Genomic DNA, 23591 nt, shown 5'->3' on the forward strand with positions numbered 1-23591 from the left:
ACTGTGCTTTGCTTCTCTTCTCGCTCTCATTTGCGTAAGTTAGCCACCATATATGCTAGTGCTTGCTGCAGCTCCACCTCACTACCTTTTCCTACCCATAAGCTTAAATAGTTTTGATCGCGAGGGTGTGAGATTGCTAAGTCCCTGTGGCTCACAGATTACTTCCAACAGTTGCAGGTGCCGATGATACCAGTGCAGATGATGCAGTTGAGCTCAAGTGGGAGCTCGATGAAGATCGTGTTCGTTCTGTTGTTTCATTTCTTTTCGATCAGTAGTGGAGCCCAGTTGGGGCGATCGGGGATCTTTCGCATTAGCGGTTGTCTTTCTTTATTTGGTTCCGTAGTCGGACCTTGATTGTATTCTGGATGATATAATGCTATATTTATGTATTGTGTGAAGTGGCGATTGTAAGCCAACTCTTTATCTCTTTCTTATTCTGTACATGGGATGTGCAAAGATTACCCCTGCTGCGACATGCCTACAATGCGGTTATGCCTCTAAGTCGTGCTCTGACACGTGGGAGATATAGCCGCATCGTGGTATTACACCGAAGCTCCTGAGGCCTCGACAGGTCGTCGCGAGGCGGAGCCCGATAGCTCTCCTCAGCATGGCGCTCCTAAGGTCGTCCCCTTGGGTGCTTTGCTAGTCGCGCACCGCGCTAGTAGTCACGTGCAACGCTTGGGACGGTTCCGCGTGGACTTTGCGGCGCTTCGTAAGAGGAAGGGGTCTCCGAGCTGCAGCAGTGGCGCCGTCCGGCCGCTGAAACATAGGAAGTACATCGCCATAGATGAGTAAGTACCTTATCTTTGTAATTTCTTGCGTGCCGCATGCCAGCATGCCGCCCTTGGCGCGAGGTCGGCTGGAGGGGCAGACACGCTGGCATGGCGCCTCGAATCCATGCTCCCGCCGCCTCTTCTTCGTGGCCTCGTAGGGGATGCGACGAGGCTGGATGACTCATATCTTGGCTCAGACAATGATCAGGGAAGCGCCAGCCCCCAGCCCCCTGCTGGGAGGGGGCGAGCCGCTTCGGGCCCCTTCGGTGCCCCCTGCTGTGGAGGAAGGAATCGGCCGTGCGTTCAAGTCTGCGCCCGAGCGGAGTATCGTCCGCCACGAGCTCTTCCAGGAGGCGATCGGCGCGATGAGCCGGCTTGGCGGAGAACTCGCGGATGTAGACGCATGCCTTGAGGCCGAGGGTCTTTGGTTGATGGAGGAGTGGCACAAACTGAAGGTGGCCATCAACATCGGGCGGCATCAGTGCGACCTTGACTGTGCGGAGGCTGAGGCGTCTCTTGTGACCTCGCGAGAAGCCTGCGCCCGAGCCTTGGAAGAAGCCCTGTAAGCCGATCGCCGTCGCGAGATCACAGAAAAGAGCGCGTGGGAGCTCCAGGCCTGGAGCACTTCCCTAAAGCAGAAAGTGGAGGTGCGCAGAGCTGCCAGGGCATCGATGAGGGGAACACTTGCCGAAGAGGAAGAGATCCTGAGGCGCGAGGAAGCGCTGGCGCTGGAAGCCTCGGAGAAGAGCCTTGAGCTTGAGCGGTTGGAGACAAGGGAGCGCCAAGTCGCCCAAGCGGAGGATGCTGTTGGCGCACGGGCTCAGGAGGAGGTCGATCGCCGGGTGGCCGAGGCTCGCGCCGATCTTGAGGGCACGAACGTCCTGAAGGTGGGGCTCGTGGAATCCAGGGCCGTGGGCAGGACCACTGTCCTCAGGTCGGGGCTGGCTGTGTAATACGTCTCCAATGTATCTATAATTTTTGATTGCACCATGCTATATTATCTAGTGTTTTGGACATTATTGGGATTTATTATCCACATTTATATTTTTTGGGACTAACCTATTAACCGGAGGCCCAGCCCAGAATTGTTGTTTTTGCATGTTTTAGTGTTTCAAAGAAAAGGAATATGAAACGGAGTCCAAACGGAATGAAACCTTCGGGAACGTGATTTTCTCATCGAATACAACTCAGGAGACTTGGACCCTACGCCAACGCACGTAACAGGAGGCCACGAGGTAGGGGGTGTGCCCTACCCTACCAGGCGCGCCCCACCCTCGTTGGCCCCCTGTTGCTCCACCGACGTACTTCTTCCTCCTATATATACCCACGTACCCCCAAACGATCAGAGACGGAGCCAAAACCCTAATTCCACATCCGCAACTTTCTGTATCCACGAAATCCCATCTTGGGGCCTGTTCCGGAGCTCCGCTGGAGGGGGCATCGATCACGGAGGGCTTCTACATCAACACCATAGCCTCTCCGATGAAGTGTGAGTAGTTTACCTCATACCTACGGGTCCATAGTTAGTAGCTAGATGGGTTCTTCTCTCTTTTTGGATCTCAATACAATGTTCTCCCCCTCTCTTGTGGAGATCTATTCGATGTAATCTTCTTTTTGCGGTGTGTTTGTTGAGACCGATGAATTGTGGGTTTATAATCAAGTCTATCTATGAATAATATTTGAATCTTCTCTGAATTATTTTCTGTATGATTGGTAATCTTTGCAAGTCTCTTCGAATTATCAGTTTGGTTTGGCCTACTAGATTGATCTTTCTTGCAATGGGAGAAGTGCTTAGCTTTGGGTTCAATCTTGCGGTGTCCTTTCCCGGTGACAGTAAGGGCAGCAAGGCACATATTGTATTGTTGCCATCGAGGATAACAAGATGGGGTTTTCTTCATGTTGCATGAGTCTATCCCTCTACATAATGTCATCTTGCTTAAGGCGTTACTCTATTTTACTTAATACTCTAGATGCATGAGTCTATCCCTCTACGCAAAAGTCAACATACCAAGTACCCATCACATACCCTTATCTCCCGCATTACATTATTTGCCATTTGCCTATCGTTCCCCCCCACTTCACCCTTGCCGTTTTTTTGCCCTCTCTCTCTATCCTCCCCCTATTTGCCTCCTTTTGTTCGCTTGCTTTCTGTTTGCTTGTGTGTTAGTTTGCTTGCTTGTCGCGATGGCTCAAGATAATAATAAATTTTGTGACTTCACCAATACCAACAACAATGATTTTATTAGCACTCCAATTGCTCCTCTTACCAATGCTAAATCTTGTGAAATTAATGCTGCTTTGCTGAATCTTGGTATGAAAGATCCGTTCTCCGGCCTTCCTAGTGAAGATGCCGCTACCCATCTAAATAGCTTCGTTGATTTGTGTGACATGCAAAATAAGAAAGATGTGGATAATGATATTGTTAAATTGAAGCTATTTCCTTTTTCTCTTAGAGATCGTGCTAAAGCATGGTTTTCGTCTTTGGCTAAAAATAGTATTGATTCATGGAACAAGTGCAAAGATGCTTTTATCTCTAAGTATTTTCCCCACGCTAAGATCATCTCTCTTAGAAACGATATTATGAATTTTAAGCAACTTGATCATGAACATGTTGCACAAGCTTGGGAGAGAATGAAATTAATGATATGTAATTGCCCTACTCATGGTTTAAATTTGTGGATGATTATACAAATTTTTTATGCCGGATTGAATTTTGCTTCTAGAAATCTTTTAGATTCGGCCGCAGGAGGCACTTTTATGGAAATCACTTTAGGGGAAGCTACTAAACTCCTAGATAATATTATGGTTAATTATTCTCAATGGCACACTGAAAGATCTACTAATAAAAAGGTGCATGCGATAGAAGAAATTAATGTTTTGAGTGGAAAGATGGATGAACTTATGAAATTATTTGCTAATAAGAGTGTTTCTTCTGATCCTAATGATATGCCCTTGTCTACTTTGATTGAGAATAATAATGAATCTATGGATGTGAATTTTGTTGGTAGGAACAATTTTGGTAACAACGCGTATAGAGGAAATTTTAATCCTAGGTCTTATCCTAGTAATCCCTCTAATAATATGGTAATTCCTACAACAATTCTTATGGAAATTATAATAAGATGCCCTCTGATTTTGAATCTAATATTAAAGAATTTATTACTTTGCAAAAGAATTTTAATGCTATGATTGAAGAAAAATTGCTTAAGATTGATGATTTGGTTAGGAACATTGATATAATTTCTCTCTATGTTGATTCTTTGAAACTTAGATATATTCCACCTAAGCATGATATCAATGAGTCTCTCAAAGCCATGAGAATTTCCATTGATAAGTGCAAAGAAAGAACCGCAAGGATGCGTGCTAAGAAAGATGCCTTTATAAGAGCATGTTCTTCTAGTTCCACCTTTACCTAGAAGGCGTTCCAAGAATTCTGAATCTTGATAATGATGGGACTGAATATGATCCACCTTTACCTATAAGGCGTTCCAAGAATTCTAAATCTTTTGATCTTGATGCTAAATTTGATAAAAGTGGGATTGAAGAAATTAAAACCCTAGATATTGCTAAACCCACTATTATGGATTTCAAGGAATTTAACTATGAAAATTGCTCTTTGATTGATTGTATTTCCTTGTTGCAATCCGTGCTAAATTCTCTTCATGCTTATAGTCAAAATAAAGCGTTTACTAAACATATCGTTGATCCCTTGATGCAATCTTATGAAGAAAAACATGAATTGGAAGTTTCTATCCCTAGAAAACTTTATGATGAGTGGGAACCAACTATTAAAATTAAAATTAAATATCATGAATGTTGTGCTTTATGTGATTTGGGTGCTATTGTTTCCACGATTCCAAAGACTTTGTGTGATTTATTAGGTTTCCGTGATTTTGATGATTGCTCTCTAAACTTGCACCTTGCGGATTCCACTATTAAGAAACCTATCGGAAGAATTAATTATATTCTTACTGGTGCAAATAGGAATTATGTGCCCGTAGATTTTATTGTTCTTGACATAGATTGCAATCCTTCATGTCCTATTATTCTTGGTAGACCTTTCCTTAGAACGATTGGTGCGATTATTGATATGAAGGAAGGAAATATTAGATTCCAATTTCCATTAAGGAAAGGCATGTAACACTTTCCTAGAAAGAAAATTAAATTACCTTATGAATCTATTATGAGAGCCACTTATGTATTGCCTACCAAAGATGGCAATACCTAGATCTATTCTTGCTTGTTATGCCTAGCTAAGGGCGTTAAACGATAGCGCTTGTTGGGAGACAACCCAATTTTATTTTAATTCCTTGGTATTTGCTCCTGTTTAGTAATAAATAATTTATCTAGCCTCTTTTTTGGTTGTGTTTTTTGTGTTTAATTAGTGTTTGTGCCAAGTAGAACCGTTGGGAAGACTTGGGGAAAGTCTTGTTGAACTTGCTGTAAAAAACAGAAACTTTAGCGCTCACGAGAACTGCTGTCATTTTTATTTGGAAAGTGATATTTAGTTAATTATTTTTGCAGATTATTAATAGATAAATTACTCACGTTCAGCAATTTATTTTAGAATTTTTGGGGTTTCAGATCTTGCGCTAGCTACAGATTACTACAGACTGTTCTGTTTTTGACAGATTCTGTTTTTCGTGTGTTGTTTGCTTATTTAGATGAATCTATGACTAGTAAAATAGTTTATAAACCATAGATAAGTTGGAATACAGTAGGTATAACACTCATATAAATAAATAATGAGTTCATTACAGTACCTTGAAGTGATCTTTTTGTTTTCTTTCGCTAACAGAGCTCACGAGATTTTCTACTTTAAGTTTTGTGTTGTGAAGTTTTCAAGTTTTGGGTAAAGATTTGATGGATTATGGAACAAGGAGTGGAAAGAGCCTAAGCTTGGGGAGGCCCATGGCACCCCCAATATAATATAAGAACACCTAAAAGCCAAAGCTTGGGGATGCCCCAGAAGGCATCCCCTCTTTCGTCTACTTCTATCGGTAACTTTACTTGGAGCAATATTTTTATTTACCACATGATATGTGTTTTGCTTGGAGCGTCTTGTATGATTTGAGTCTTTGCTTGTTAGTTTACCACAATCATCCTTTCTGTACACACTTTTTGAGAGAGCCATACATGATTTGGAATTTTTAGAATACTCTATGTGCTTCGCTTATATCTTTTGAGTTATATAATTTTGCTCTAGTGCTTCACTTATATCTTTTAGAGCACGGTGGTGGATTTGTTTTATAGGAACTAGTGATCTCTGATGCATCACTTAGATTATTTTGAAAGCCTTAATAGCATGGTAATTTTCTTAAAATCCTAATATGCTTGGTATGCAAGATTAATAATAAAACTTTCTTATGAGTGTTGAATACTATGAGAAGTTTGATACTTGATAATTGTTTTGAGATATAAAGATGGTGGTATTAAAGTTGTGCTAGTTGAGTAGTTGTGAATTTGAAAAATACTTGTGTTCAAGCTTGTGATTCTCGTAGCATGCATGTATGGCGAACCGTTATCTGACGAAGTCGGAGCATGATTTATTTTTTGATTGCCTTCCTTGTGAGTGGCGGTCGGGGACGAGCGATGGTCTTTTCCTACGAATCTATCCCCCTAGGAGCATGTGCGTAATACTTTGCTTTGATAACTTGTAGATTTTTTCAATAAGTATATGAGTTCTTTATGACTAATGTTGAGTCCATGGATTATACACACTCTCACCCTTCCCCCTTGCTAGCCTCTCTAATACCGCGCACCTTTCGCCGGTATCATACACCCACCATATACCTTTCTGAAAACAGCCACCATACCTACCTATTATGGCATTTCCATAGCCATTCCGAGATATATTGCCATGCAACTTTCCACTGTTCGTTTATTATGACACACTCCATCATTGTCATATTGCATATCCCGGTACACCGTCGGAGGCATTCAAATAGAGTCATATTTTGTTTTAAGTATCGAGTTCTAATTATTGAGTTGTAAGAAGAATAAAAGTGTGATGATCATCATTATTAGAGCATTGTCCAAGTGAGGAAAGGATGATGGAGACTATGATTCCCCCACAAGTTGGGATGAGACTCCGGACGAAAAATAAATAAAAGAGGCCAAAGAAGCCCAAATAAAAAAAAGAGAAAGATAATTAAATGGCTCATCCACCACCTCCCACCTCCCTGGCGACTCCCTTGGAGACCACCGCGACGATCCATGGCTCCTCCACCCACTGATCATCTACGATGGAGACTCCCATGTTGGATCCCTCTCCCGGATTAGGTTTTGCTGCTCAGGTCAGAGCCAGATTCTCCACCCCTGTTGATTGCTCGGATCCATGCCATGCTTTTCATCTAGTTGTCTCCTTTAGCCGCTCCATGTTATCCCTCACGATTGTTAATGTTGGCCATGCACTTCATGCATGCCTTGGTGGATCTACAAGCTATGTTCTTTCACATGCCCTCAATTCCGATGTTTTTTCCACCTTTGGGGTTTTGGCAGCCCTGCTTGGTCTCATGAATTTAACTCTTGGATTCAAGAACTTGATGAGGAATGGACCACCGTCTCTCACTCACCTCCACGGTGCATCCTCTCCGGTGCCAACCTCACTCCGATCGGTCATCGCCCAGCTCCGGCAACCCTCACCTCCAACGGCCGCGCATCATCCTCGGATCGGGCGCCGAACTCTCGCCAACCACCACCTGCCTATGCAAATTCAAATGCGCCCGTCTCCAGCCCAGCCCAACCCACCACTCCACCAGTCTAGCCCAATAACCAACTAGCTACCATTGAGCCCTCTACTCCATCTAGCCCATGTTGCACCCCTCACGTTACCCAACCCAATACCACTCTGGCTCCTACGCGTGTACCGTCCCACCTCCTTTTTTTGCAGCAAATGTTTATCTTATGGACACCGCCGATTATCTTGCAAAAATCAAACCCGCTGTCGTAGCTGCTATCATTATGGTCATCTATCTCGTTTTTGCCTCTATCTCCGGAACAAACTCCAAGTGTATCGGGTTAAATCACAACCACCTACCAAACCGCCTACCGATACCAATAGCCAGGCCGACGACTCATCTCCCCAAAACCCCTCTGCCACCTTTTCGCCCATCAACTCGCCCTGCCAAACCATCTGCTCACCCTCATTACCCTGCTCTGCTCCATCCACCTTCTCGCTTGCGCCGCCGACCTCCTCCACCGCCATGGCCGCGTACCCATCTGACACGCTTCCTCTTCTCCCTCCTGGCACTGCTGTGATGGAAGCCAATGGGAATCGTCGCTGTCGTACCTACCACTTTCTTGGTGGCGAACCCCTGGTTCAATCTAGGGACTGGGCCATCATCTCCCTCGCCCCGCCACCGGACCCCGCCCAGTTTGAGGCGGATGCCATGCTCATTCGCCACTTCCTCGACCACGAGCATGGCTTCCGCATTGCGGAGGTCTCACGCTGTGGCATGGGAGCGGCCTTCGTCCGCTTCGCCCACGCCTGCGACATCGACACTGCCATCGCCAACAGCCTGTACTTCGTCAGCGACTCCGTCCTCCGTGTTCTTCACCATGACAGACGTATCAACCACCGTGACTGCACCTTTACCCATGATGCCTGGATTATGATGGTTAACTTCCCCCTGGAGGCATGGCGCCCGGACAAAGTTAGAGAGTCTGTTGCGGGTTTTGGTAAATTTCTTGTTTGGAACAGAGATCTGTCAAACCGTGCCCGTATTTTGATCAAAGTGCGTGTGCCTGACCTTCTTGAGATTCCTGTGAGCCACGTCATTTGTGAGAGCCTGGATGATTTCGGTCATGGCCAATCATGGACCTGTGCAGTTTACATTCTTCAGGCAGATCTTCTCGGGGCCATGCGAGGTGATGAGGATCCCATCCCTCCGGATGGTGTTCTGCACCCCATGCCCCATGCCCCTTTTGGAGGTATTTGGCATGATTCTGACTTTATGGGTGATAAGCCCGAATGTGCCGACAAATCCCGATAGGAGCTGCACATATCTCGTTCTCAGGGCACACTCAGATGAGCACTACATACAACTAAAACCAGCCCTCGAGTTTCCCCGAGGTGGCACTGCAAGTGGCTCTATTTGGACCAACACTCAGAGGAGCACTGGCCCGGGGGGGTTTAAATAAAGATGACCCTTGAGTCTGCAGAACCCAAGGGAAAGAAAAGGCTAGGTGGCGAATGGTAAAACCAATGTTGGACATTGCTGGAGGAGTTTTATTCAAGGCGAACTGTCAAGGGGTTCCCATTATAACCCAACCGCGTAAGGAACGCAAAATCCGGGAACATAACACCGATATGACGGAAACTAGGGCGGCAACAGTGGAACAAAACACCAGGCATAAGGCCGAGCCTTCCACCCTTTATCAAGTATATAGATTCATTAATTAAATAAGAGATATTGTGATATCCCAACAAAATATCCAATGTTCCAACATGGAACAACATAGCCATGTTCCAACAAGGAACAAACTTCAATCTTCACCTGCAACTAACAACGCTATAAGAGGGGCTGAGCAAAGCGGTAACATAGCCAAACAACGGTTTGCTAGGACAAGGTGGGTTAGAGGCTTGGCTTAAGGATATGGGAGGCATGATAATGCAAGTGGTAGGTATCACGGCATAGGCATAGCAAAAGAGCGAGCAACTAGCAAGCAAAGATAGAAGTCATTTCGAGGGTATGGTCATCTTGCCTGAAATCCCGCAAGGAAGAAGAACGAGTCCATGAAGAAGACAAACAGACGTAGTCGAACGGATCCTCACAACTCCGGAACGAAACCGAAGCTAACACGAGAAGTAACCCGGAAAGAAGCAAACAACATAGTAAACAACCATCACATAAACATGGCATGATGCACAACCAAATATGATGCATGTCAGGTTTAATGAAGCATGGCATGGCAAAGTGCAACAAACAACACTACAAATTAAGTGGAGCTCAATATGCAACGGAGTTGCATATTGAAGAAAACACCACATGACTTATTTAGTTCACTCCCGGTTAGGTACTCAACAATATTAAATGTTGGTTAACATGTCAAGAGGTGAAGTAAAGTAAAACTACCTATCTAGGCAAGTTTAAATGAGGCCGGAACAGCAAGCAGTAAGTCTAGAAAATCCTCATGTGCATATTAATGGATTTGGTACTGTTCTTCCCTAAACACAATTTTAGGGTTGTTAAACATGCAAAGTGATGCCACCATGTTAAACTAGACATTTTTCTACCCCATTTACATATAAAGATTATTAAATTTGGAGCTACGGTTATTTAGTTATGAATTAAATCATTTTAACATGCTATTTAAACAAATTTAAACAAACAACAATTTAAACATTTTTAACATGGATGGAAATTACAAATTATTAAACTAGACAAAATTCTAAACAAGTTACATATATGACATATTTTATTTTGATGCATGGATATTTAGTTATCAACAATGCAAAACAGTGGCATTTCAATAAATAAGAATGCATTGGAAAATGCTAAAATACACAGACTGGAAAAATATGCATGGGCCAGATTGCAGCGGCCCAGCAGGACTTGGCCCGAATGAGCACGGAGTGTGTGGGAGACAGAGAGGATGATGAGTGTGGTCCCACTGTCATAGAGGGGACAGAGGCAAAAATTGGGGTTCCAAATATGTTCTCGAGGGGATTCGAACCCGGGTCTCCCCGGTAGAACTACATGGCCCGAACCATTGCCCTACTGCTGCTATTGTTGACAGGATGGGGCACGTCTTGTTTTGATCTAGTCCATGGCGGACGGGGTTTCTTCTTCTCTGCAACAGAGAACACACCGACTACGCCGGCGGGCAACGGTGAAACGGCGGGGCCCAGGAGACGACAGCGGGTGTGCGGAACTGGGAGGTAGATGCGTTGTGTGAAGGATGCGTACAAACGCTCGAGCACGAGCTTGTGCTCGTCTCGGGCATGGCATGGCAAGGCGGGAGGCAGCGGCAGCTTGGCGAGCATTGGTGTGAAGCAGGGCAAGCAGCGGCCGGGATGTAAGTGATGCGCTACGTGCGTAGGTGATGTGGTGCCAGAAACAGGGAGACACGGGCGTCGCGTTGGTGTCTCGCGGGAGGCAGCGTGCATGTGTGGAGGAGCTGAATGTAGGTTCTCGCGTGCGCAAAAATTCAGAGATCAAAGGCCATGGCGGCGAAGCATGGCGAGGCAAGCTGCGGGGCCCGGCCTCTGTGCAAGGGCGAAGAGGAGCGTGGTGTGCGTGCAAGGACCTGAGCGGTGTGCAGCGGGGCGCATGAGCACAAGCTCGAACTCGAACCCATCCGTGGCGGAACGACTCGAGGTCGCGCGGATCAGTGACTGCGATGATGGAAACGACGGCGGAAAGAGGTGAGGAGGCGCGGCCGCTCACAGAGGGAGTGCTGCTGGAGTCAATCGAGCTTGGGGATGAGGGGTCGCAACGAAGTTGACCGGGGACGAGCACCTACCGTAGATGAAGAAGATGAAGACGACGACAATGAACTTGGCGTTCCTCTGAACCGTGAAGAAGATGAAGCAAAGGAAGAGGACGTCGAGGAACTTGGCGTCTCCGGCCTTGGATCCTTCCGGCTCCTGGCCTTGATTGAAGCCGAAGAAGACTACGCATGCGGCGTGGGGAGGCGCTGATCAGTGATGGTGTGCGCTGCCCGTGAAGACGAAGAAGCAGGGGAGGTAGTCGCCATGGAGGAGGCCGATCTAGGGCTCCAGGGACTTGCTGCGGGGTCGACGAAGAAGACAAAGACGGCTACGGCAAGGATCAAGCCGGAGAAGAGCTTGAGCTCTCCTCGGCCATGGAGTCGGGTGTCTCGGGAGGAGCCGTGTGGGGCTGCCCTCCTGGCTGGCAGCGGCGGAGGAGGAAAGAGGGGGTCCGAGGGAACCCTAGGGGTTCGCTGCGATGCTTTATAGGAGGGGAGACACGGTGTCGTGGCCACGGTGGCCATGTGCCCTGCTCTCCCAGAGTTACCGTGAGATAGATATGTGATGGAGGTGGAAGAAAAGGTGCGGAGTGAGGGGATGACAGGTGGGGGCGACTGGGTGCATATGGGAAATTTTACCAGGGAGAGAGATAGTTGGGCTGGATCGGCTGGGCTGCTAGGTTGCTGAAGCTACTTGTCGCTGGGCTGCACTGCTGCTCTTTTTCTATTTCTTCAAACAGAAATAAAAGAGCAAAATCACAGAGGAATTGGAGATGGTTGTGAGAGATATGAACATATAAATGGAGTCCAGGATTTGTACAGAAATTGAATAAATTGCTTTGGGCATTTTTAAGGACATAAAAATAATTCAAGTGTGAATTTAATTCACACTTGAGCCATTTTTGAACCCTACCAAAACAACTCCAAAATGAATGAAATTTGACAGAGAGGTATAAGGCAAGGAGTATGATCATCGGGGAATAAGTGAACATTAATGATTGAGGGAATAATGTCACTTGCAATAAATGTGTGAGAATTGAAAGGAAGAAACTAGTGATTGGGTGTTGCACTTGATGATGATTAAGATGGGAGGGCAACATGGAACAACAAAGAAGATGAGGAGAAGGAGTTCACAAAGATAACAAGCACATGAGAAATATGTACACTACAATGATGATCATGATGCAAATGCAACAAAAACGACAAAGGCCATATCACATCATGAAGCATGAATCAAAGCAAGTGAGAAGACCATGGCAAACAAACAAGGATGTCACAATGCAATATAATAAAAGATGAACATGATGCAAGAAGCAACAATGACAAGGCACTCAACATGATCATGGCATAAACATATATGAATGAAATATGCAAAACAATTATGACAATGTAACAAACATAATAAACACACGTCAACAACTAAAATAAATGGAAGGGCAACTGAAGCGTCAGTCTCGGGGCATTACATCAAGATCATCACTAAGTTACTAGCAAATAGATTGCAAAAAGTGATTTTTCAAATGATCCATATTAACCAATATGGATTTCTCAAGGGCAGGGTTATACAAGATTGTTTGGGGTGGTCCTATGAATACATTCATCAATACTATAAATCCAGGGAAGAATTGCTTGTGTTGAAACTAGATTTTGAAAAAGCATTTGATACCATTGAACACCAAGCAATTATATACATTCTCAGAGCAAAAGGCTTTGGCAATAAGTGGATCTCATGGATAGAAATAATCTTTAACTCTGCTTCAACTGCTGTAATGCTGAATCGAATACCTGGTAATAGGATTTACTGTAGAAGGGGAGTACCATAGGGAGATCCTCTATCACCTCTGTTGTTTGTCATAGCTGCTGACCTGCTCCAATCAGTAATCAATAAAGCAATGGGAATGGGCCTCCTTCATGCACCTCTACAAATAAATTCATGCACTGACTTTCCAATTGTCCAGTATGTAGATGACACCTTGTTAATAATGGAAGCTGATTCTAGACAGCTCATCTGTCTTAAAGCCCTACTAAACACTTTTGCATCTGCCACTGGTTTGAAGGTAAATTACCAAAAGTCTATCATGGTACCTATCAATATTCAGGAAGGGAGGGCTCAAATTTATGCTAGAAAACTTAATTGCCAGATGGGACACTTTCCATTCACATACCATGGGCTTCCTTTAGGACTTCACAAACCAACAGTGGAGCATTGTTTACCACTGGTTAACAGGATTGCAAAAAGATTGGCTGGCATTGCCACATTCATGACCTACGCAGGCAGATTGTTAATGGTTAAATCAGTTATGGCATCTCTCACAATTTTCTTCATGAGCTGCTTGGATGTACCAGTGACTATTAAGCAGCAAATCTTTAAATATTTTAGGCACTGCTTGTGGAGAGGACCAGCTATGGAGGACCATAGACCAACTTTAGTAAAATGGACCACTGTTTGTAGATCAAAAAGTCAGGGAGGGCTAGGAGTCATGGATATCTTCACACAGAATAAGGCACTGCTTATGAAAAACTTACACAAGTTCTACAATAGACATGACATTCCTTGGGTGAATTTGATTTGGGAGACACATTACAACAAGGACAAGTTGCCAGGAGATGAATTAGTAGGTTCTTTCTGGTGGAAGGCAAACTTGCAACTAGTACAACAGTTTAAAGGCTTAGCAAGGTGCAACTTGGGAGATGGCAGAAGTGCTTTTTTTTGGTTTGACTTATGGTCTAAGCAACTACTGGAACATCAGTTCCCCCATCTTTTCTCTTTTGTGATTAATAACAAACTTACAGTACAGCAAGTTTTGGCCACATAATAGCTTGAAGATCTTTTTCACCTTCCATTATCAATGGAAGCTCATGAGCAATTCTTGCAGCTTGAAGATATGTGTTACTCCATGGGGTAATCACAGTATCAGAACCACACCGACACTTGGAGCTACATCTGGGGTAATGAACACTTTTCCTCTACCTAGGCTTACAATGTTTTGATTGGTTTCAAACAAACCCCACCTCACTTCAACTGGATCTAGGATTCATCATGCCAACCTAAACACAAAATGTTCTTCTGGATGCTTTTACATGACAGACTCAATACAAGAAATCTTCTGAGAAGGAGAACATTTGTGTTAGAAGACTATAACTGTGCCCTCAGGGGGTGCCAATAGGAGGAAACCCTGCATCACTTGTTCTTGGGATGCACTTTTGCCAAGAGATGTTGGGATCACATCTGCCCCACCAGAACTCCGAATTTATCTATTTTTGAGGCTTTCCAGGACATTAAGGAAAAGCTAAGATTACCTTTTTTCATGGACATAATAATACTTAGTTCTTGGGCTATTTGGATTTCCAGAAACAACAAGATCTTTGAACATATCTGCCCCACTTTTCAAGGATGGAGGAACATTATCCTGATGGAGCTGAACTTACTCAAGCACATGATGAGACCAAAGCATGCCAACCAATTCAACTCATGGCTGGTTCTTAAAGGATAGCTTCATTTCTCTTTCTTGGCAGCTTCTTCCTGCCTAGGTCTTTAGCAGTAGCTTTAGCATTAGCCTTTCTCTTAGCCTTCTTTTGGGGTTTTTTCTAGCTTCTTAACTTCTTAGCTTCCTCTCTTTTCTTCTTCTTTTTTTCTTTTCAGGGGCTTCCCTCAAGCCCTTGTTGTCTTTTTTTCTTGTTGCTTTGTACTGCTGGACCTTGCCTTCTGATTATAAAAATTACAATGGGGTGTTTTGCCCTACTTTTTATAGTAAAAAAAGAACAGAGTAATGCCTTAAGCAAGATGACATGATGTAGAGGGATAAACTAATGCCATATGATATAAACCCCATCTTTTTATCCTCGATGGCAACAATACAATACGTGTCGTTTCCCTTTCTATCACTGGGATCGAGCACCGCAAGATTGAACTCAAAGCTAAGAACTTCTCCACTTGCAAGAAAGATCAATCTAGTAGGCCAAACCAAACTGATAATTCAAAGAGACATGCAAAGATAACCTATCATACATAAAAGAATTCAGAGAAGATTCAAATATTATTCATAGATAAACTTCATCATAAACCCACAATTCATCAGATCTCGACAAACACACCGCAAAAAGAGTTACATCGAATAGATCTCCAAGAAGATCGAGGAGAACTTTGTATTGAGATCCAAAGAGAGAGAAGAAGCCATCTAGCTACTAGCTATGGACCCGAAGGACTGTGGTAAACTACTCACACTTCATCGGAGGGGCCATGGAGTTGATGTAGAGGCCCTCCGTGATCAATGCCCCCTCCGGCGGAGCTTTGGAAAAGGCCCCAAGATGGGATATCTTGGGTACAGAAGGTTGTGGCGGTGGAATTAGGTTTTCATGGTGCTCCTGGATGTTTGCGGGGTACGTAGATATATATATAGGAGGAAGAAGTAGGTCGGTGGAGCAACGAGGGGCCCAGGAGGGTGGAGGGCGCGCCCAGGGGGGTAGGCGCGCCCCCTGCCTCGTGGTCGCCTTATTGATTGCTTGACGTCCACTCCAAGTCCTCTGGACCATGTTTGTTCCAAAAATCATGTTCCCGAAGGTTTCATTCCGTTTGGACTCTGTTTGATATTCCTTTTCTACGAAACACTAAAATAGGCAAAAAAAACAGCAATTTGGGTTGGGCCTCCGGTTAATTGGTTAGTCCCAAAAATAATATAAAAGTGTAAAATAAAGCCCATTAACATCCAAAATAGATAATATAATAGCTTGGAACAATCAAAAATTATAGATACGTTGGAGACGTATCAAGCATCCCCAAGCTTAATTCCTGCTCGTCCTCGAGCAGGTAAATGATAAAAACAGAATTTTTGATGTGGAATGATTCCTAACATATTTCTCAATGTAATTTTCTTTATTATGGCATGAATGTTCAGATTAGAAAGATTAAAGATAGAAGTCTAATATTGACATAAAAATAATAATACTCCAAGCATACTAACTAAGCAATCATGTCTTCTCAAAATACCATGGCCAAAGAAAGTTCATCCCTACAAAATCATATAGTCTGGCTATGCTCTATCTTCATCACACAAAATAATAAATCAAGCACAACCCCGATGACAAGACAAGCAATTGTTTCATACTTTTAATGTTCTCAAACGTTTTCAACTTTCACGCAATAATGAGCGTGAGCCACAGACATAGCACTATAGGTGGAATAGAATGGTGGTTGTGGAGAAGACAAAAAGGAGAAGATAGTCTCACATCAACTAGGCGTATCAATGGGCTATGGAGATGCCCATCAATAGATATCAATGTGAGTGAGTAGGGATTGCCATGCAACAGATGCACTAGAGCTATAAGTGTATGAAAGCTCAACAAAAGAAACGAAGTGGGTTTGCATCCAACTTGCTTGCTCACGAAGACCTAGGGCAATTTGAGGAAGCCCATCATTGGAATATACAAGCCAAGTTCTATAATGTAAAATTCCCATTAGTTTATGAAAGCGACAACATAGGAGACTCTCTAGTAACATAGGGCAAGTTGGGCCTTCTTTTTTTTTCTTTTGGCCTCTTTTCTCTTTTCTTTCGGAGTCTCATCCCGACTTGTGGGGGAACCATAGTCGCCATCATCCTTTTCTCACCGGGACAATGCTCTAATAATGATGTTCATCACACTTCTTTTTACTTACAACTCAAGAATTACAACTCAATACTTAGAACAAAAGATGACTCTATGTGAATGCCTCCGGCTGTGTAGCGGGATATGCAATGAATCAAGAGTGACATGTATGAATTTTTTTTGAAAGGTGGCTTTCCTACAAATAGGATGTCAACTACATGATCATGCATGGCAATATGACAATGATGAAGCATGTCATAACAAACAGAACGGTGGAAAGTTGAATGGCAATATATCTTGGAATGGCTATGGAAATGCCATAATAGGTAGGTATGGTGACTGTTTTGAGGAAGGGATATGGTGGGTGTATGATACCGGCGAAAAGTGCGCGGTAATAGAGAGCTTAGCTAATATGGAAGGGTGAGGATGCGTATAATCCATGGACTCAACATTAGTCATAAAGAACTCACATACTTATTGCAAAAATCTATTAGTTATCGAAACAAAGTACTACGTGCTTGCTCCTAGGGGGATAGATTGGTAGGAAAAAACCATCGCTCGTCCCCGACCGCCACTCATAAGGAAGACAATCAATAATAAATCATGCTCAGACTTCATCATGTAATGGTTCACCATACGTCCATGCTACGGGAATCACAAACTTCAACACAAGTATTTCTCAAATTCACAACTACTCAACTAGCACGACTCTAATATCACCATCTCCATATCTCAAAACAATTATCAAGTATCAAACTTCTCATAGTATTCAATGCACTTATATGAAAGTTTTTATTAAAGAAAATTACCATGCTGTTTTGAAGGACTCTCAAAATAATATAAGTGAAGCATGAGAGATCAATTATTCCTATAAAATAAAACCACCCCCGTGCTCTAAAAAATATAAGTGAAGCAATAGAGCAAAAAATATATAGCTCAAAAGATATAAGTGAAGCACATAGAGTATTCTAATAAATTCCAATTCAAGTGTTTCTCTCTCAAAAGGTGTGTACAGCAAGGATGATTGTGGTAAACTAAAAAGCAAATACTCAAATCATACAAGACGATGCAAGCAAAACACATATCATGTGGCGAATAAAAATATAGCTCCAAGTAAAGTTACCGATGAACGAAGAGAAAAGAGGGGATGCCTTCCAGGGCATCCTCAATCTTACGCTTTTTGGTATCCTTGGAATTACCTTGGGGTGCCTTGGGCATCCCCAATATTAGGCTCTTGGCACTCCTTGTTCCATAATCCATCAAATCTTTACCCAAAACTTGAAAACTTCAAAACACAAAACTTAACAAGAAAATCTCGTGAGCTCCGTTAGCGAAAGAAAACAAAACACCACTTCAAGGTACTGTAATGACCTCATTATTTATTTATGTTGGTGTTAAACCTACTCTATTCAAACTTTTCTATGGTTTATAAACTCCATTACTAGACATAGATTCATCAAAATAAGCAAACAACACACAAAAAACAGAATATGGCAAAAACAGAACAGTTTGTATTAATCTGTAACTAACGCAAACTTCTGGAACCCCAAAGATTCTAAAATAAATTTCTGGACGTGAGGAATTTATCTATTAATCATATGCAAAAAGAATTAACTAAATATCACTCTCCAGTAAAAAATGGCAGCAATTCTCGTGAGCGCTAAAGTTTCTGTTTTTTACAGCAAGATCAAAAAGACTTTCCCCAAGTCTTCCCAACGGTTCTACTTGGCTCAAACACTAATTCTATATCTATACCTACTATTAAAGGGAATAGGTATTCTTGGTTTGGTCCCGTTTTGTTTCGTCCCATTTTTTCGTATCTTCGTCTGTTCGTCTTTTCTTTTCTCGTAAGTCAAGAGTGCCTTCGTATGTCACGATCGATTGTTTCTGGCTCCTGGTCTGTTCACCCATCGCTTGGCTGGGCCTCAGCCCATTAAATTAAACACGTCTGAACCGTGCACTGTAAGCTGGCCCAGCTACCAGGCCTGCCGCGCGCTATAAGCCGGCCCAACTACACTGGCAGCCCAAGAAAAATATAAGCGTTTCATCATGGGTTTCAAGCGCATGACCTGTGGTCTATCCATAGATGGTACGTACCATCTAACTACATCACTTTTGTGTTAAATAGAGACACAAAGGTTGGTTTTGTTTAGTCCCACCTTGGTTTCTTGCACACAATATAACCAGTTTATATATAATTTTAAGTTTCCTGGTTATCAAGGAGTTGTCCCAAGAAATAAAGAAAGGAGAATTCAAGGAAGGAAAGGAAATCAAGAAATGGAAAATAATAGAGGGAAAAATCATGCCACCTTTGAAAAAGTAAATGAGGAAAGCGAATTGAGGGGAAATCGTGCGATTGTGTGCTCAAAGGGGTGTGAGACCTTCGAGCCGCTGCCGGCCAAACATGGGTGGACTGCATGAGGCAAGAATGAAGCAGCATAAGGCCACGCACCAACGTGTTGCAGCCTACTGAAAGACAAGATCAAGCACATATATGTTGAGGACGTGCTAGCCTGGGGATGAGGTTGCCCAACTAAATATGAGTTGTCATTAAAAAAAGAATGAGTCAGACTAACTCCACAAGGTCACAGTAGTATCTTTGGCATAGGGGGCTAAACCTGAATTTGTTTTGTGAGCTTTTGACACCCGACACAACCACAGTTGTTCAAATTCTAATGCAAGGCCTGCTTCCTGCTGCGCTGGGACTTTTCTATGTCCATTTTGAGTTGTCGGTTGAACTAAGAATGTTAACGAAAAAATAAATATCATATATGACTTTGTTTTTAACAAGAACAATGGTGAGCCCCAAACACTAGTTTAGTACAATATTTTTAAAATCTAGAAAATATGCAAATATCCCCACTCAAACAAGCCCAAAAATATAATAGTTGTTGCGAAGGTATGCTATCTCTCTCCGAATTTTGTGACCGGTATTGGCTAAACTTTACCGAGTTACTAATTTCTTTTAAGGAGAAGTATGTTGATGTAGGTAAAGAAATATTCTATAAGAATAGCATGTCCTATTTCAATAATTTTGGATCTTAAAAAAAATGACTAAAATTTGCATGAACAACGAATGTATTTTTGCATATATTATTATAAATAAACTTGAATATAAACTGATTTTTCCCGTTGCAACGCACGGGCATTTGTGCTAGTAAACACAAAAAACACAACCAAAACAGAGGCTAGATAAATTATTTTTTACCAAACAGAATCGAAAAGCAAGGAACAAAAATAAAATTGGGTTGCCTCCCAACAAGCGCTATCGTTTAACGCCCATAGCTAGGCATAAGATTTCAATGATGCTCACAAGAAAGACAAGAATTGAAGCACAAAGAGAGCATCATAAAACACGTGACAAACACATCTAAGTCTAACATACTTCCTATGCATAGGCATCTTATAGGCAAACAAATTATCAAGGCAAGAAAAAACTAGCATATGCAAGGAAGCGGAAAGAAAAAATAGCAATCTCAACATAACAAGAGGTAATTTAGTAACATGAAAATTTCTACCACCATATTTTCCTCTCTCATAATAATTACATGTGGGATCATAATAAAATTCAACTATATAGCTATCACAAAACATATTCTTAACACGATCCACATGTATGCAAAGTTGACACTCTTCCAAAATAGTGGGATTAACATTAACTAAAGTCATGACCTCTCCAAACCCCCTTTTATCAAAAATTTCATAAGATTGAACATTCTCCAAATATGTGGGATCTAAAGTTGACACTCTTCCAAACCCACTTTCAATAATATTGCAAAAACTATTATCAATCTCATATTAATCATGGAGAGTAAATAAATTTTCAAGAGCGTAAGAAGAATCACCCCAATCATGATCATTGCAACAAGTAGTGGACATAACAAAGCTAGCACCCCCAAGCTTAGGGTTTTGTATATCATTAACACAATTGATATTAAGATAATTTATAATAACATCATTGCAATCATGCTTTTCATCGAAGGAACTATAAAGTATGGGTGTAATAGCAACGATCTCATGTTTAACATAAGGAACTATAGCAAACTCATCTTCATATATTGGCATCATGGCCACAAGAATAGAAAGCATCATGTTCATCAAGGGATATTTCAATCAAATCATCAGAATCATAATTATCCATAGATGCATGCATATCATTATTTTCTTCCAAAGCAACGGTCATTCTTTCAATAAATTCTTTAACATACACATTATGAGCATAGTTTTCATAGCAATATTTAAGTATGTCCAAATTTTAAGATTTGTAGAGAGTAATATCATACTTATCAAACAAAGAAGCAACTTCATAAGCACCCTTAAAAGCAACAAATTCTTCAATTTGTTCGATATCATAGTAACTGTAAACACCCTTTGCATAAGAAGATAAGATTTCATTATCATTAAACTCACATAGGCAGGGGAGGTGTTTTTAGGGTTCTTAGAGCAACAAGTAAGATCACAAATTTCACAAAGATTCCAAGCATAAAAATAGCAATCTGTTTATTTGATCCCATAAGAGTGTCCCTTTTTCAGAAAAACAGTGACACACAAAATGAGCATGCTCATCTAAAGATTTCCCATCAACTAGGCTAGTTGGAGTTTCAGCACGAGCGCATAAGGTTTGAAGATGATCCAAGTAGAACACTTTAAGTCGATCCATATCAATAGATTTTTAGCAAGCAAAGATGCAAGCAAATAGAAGGCACATGGAAACACAAAGAAAGATACCCACAGGAAGAAGGAGGACAGAAAAAAAGGGCGAATAAAACGGCAAGGGTGAAGTGGGGGAGAGGAAAACGAGAGGCAATTGGCAAATAATGTAATGCGAAGGATAAGAGTTGCGATGGGTACTTGGTATGTCTTGACTTGGCGTAGATCTCCCCGGCAAAGCAGCATAAGTATTTCCCTCAGTTTTTGAGAACCAAGGTATCAATCCAGTAGGAGACCACACGCAAGTCACCTCATACCTACACAAAGAAATAAGAACCTTGCAACCAACGTGATAAAGGGTTGTCAATACCTTCTCGGCCACTTGAAAGAGTGAGATCTGATAGAGATAATAATAATAAGATAAATATTTTTGGTATTTTTATGACATAGATTGAAAGTAAAGTTTGCAAAATAAACTAGATTGGAAACTTATATGATGGAGAATAGACCCGGGGGCGATAGGTTTCACTAGTGGCTTCTCTCAAGATAGCATAAGTATTACGGTGGGTGAACAAATTACTATCGAGCAATTGATAGAAAAGCGAATAATTATGAGAATATCTAGGCATGATCATGTATATAGGCATCACGTCCGTGACAAGTAGACCGACTCCTGCCTGCATCTACTACTATTACTCCACACATCAACAGCTATCCAGCCTGCATCTAGAGTATTAAGTTCATAAGAACAAAGTAACACCTTAAGCAAGATGACATGATGTAGAGGGATAAACTCATGCAATATGATATAAACCCTATCTTTTTATCCTCGATGGCAACAATACAATACGTGTCGTTTCCATTTCTGTCACTAGGATCGAGCAACGCAAGATTGAACCCAAAGCTAAGCACTTCTCCCATTGCAAGAAAGGTCAATCTAGTAGGCCAAAGAAAACTGATAATTCGAAGAGACTTGCAAAGATAACCAATCATACATAAAAGAATTCATAGAAGATTCAAATATTGTTCATAGATAAACTTGATCATAAACCCACAATTCATCGGATCTCGACAAACACAACGCAGAAATAGTTACATCAAATAGATCTCCAAGAAGATCGATGAGAACTTTGTATCGAGATCCAAAGAGGGAGAAGAAGCCATCTAGCTACAAGCCATGGACCCGAAGGTCTGAGGTAAACTACTCAAACATCATCAGAGGGGCCATGGAGTTGATGTAGAGGCCTTCCGTGATCAATGCCCCCTCCGGTGGAGCTCCGAAAAAGGCCCCAAGATGGGATCTCTTGGGTACAGAATGTTGCAGCGGTGGAATTAGGTTTTCGTGGTGCTCCTGGATGTTTGCGGGGTACGTAGATATATATGGGAGGAAGAAGTAGGTCGGTGGAGCAACGAGGGGCCCACGAGGGTGGAGGGCGTGCCCAGGGGGGTAGGCGTGCCCCCCTTCCTTGTGGCCGCCTCGTTGATTGGTTCATGTCCACTCCAAGTCCTCTGGATCATGTTTGTTCCAAAAATCACGTTCCCGAAGGTTTCATTCCGTTTGACATTCCTTTTCTACGGAACACTAAAATAGGCAAAAAAGCAGCAATTTGGGTTGGGCCTCCGGTTAACAGGTTAGTCCCAAAAATAATATAAAAGTGTAAAATAAAGCCCATTAACATCCAAAACATATAATATAGTAGCATGGAACAATCAAAAATTCTAGATACGTTGGAGACGTATCACTCCTCAAAGAAGATCTCAATAGTGTTCATTTTGCCCATCTGAAGTTGTCTTTCATTTTCCCACCCACCCACCCTTTTCCTTCATAGACTCAGACATCTCAAGTCAACTATCCATTTTATTCAGGTGAAGTCTCTTCATTCTTTTCCTTCAATCTTCCAACCCAGTGATTCTCGTGAAGATTATGAGGAAGCTTCAAGTTTATCCTTCTTCGTTCTGTTTTTCTTCTCCGCTGGATAAATACAAGCTTTCGGTGTTCATCATGCCCCTTCCTCCTTTAAAATTCTTTCTCATGCCGGTGCACCTCTTGATCACTCACCTCTCGCTATTCACTTGTTCCGGAGTGCTAAAGATATCTCATAAAATTCACGTTTCCATTCTCATTCCGTTCAAGTTATTTCGAGGTTGTTA

Source organism: Triticum dicoccoides, chromosome 3A, assembly GCF_002162155.2.
Source record: "Triticum dicoccoides isolate Atlit2015 ecotype Zavitan chromosome 3A, WEW_v2.0, whole genome shotgun sequence".
In the NCBI taxonomy this organism is placed as follows: Eukaryota; Viridiplantae; Streptophyta; class Magnoliopsida; order Poales; family Poaceae; genus Triticum; species Triticum dicoccoides.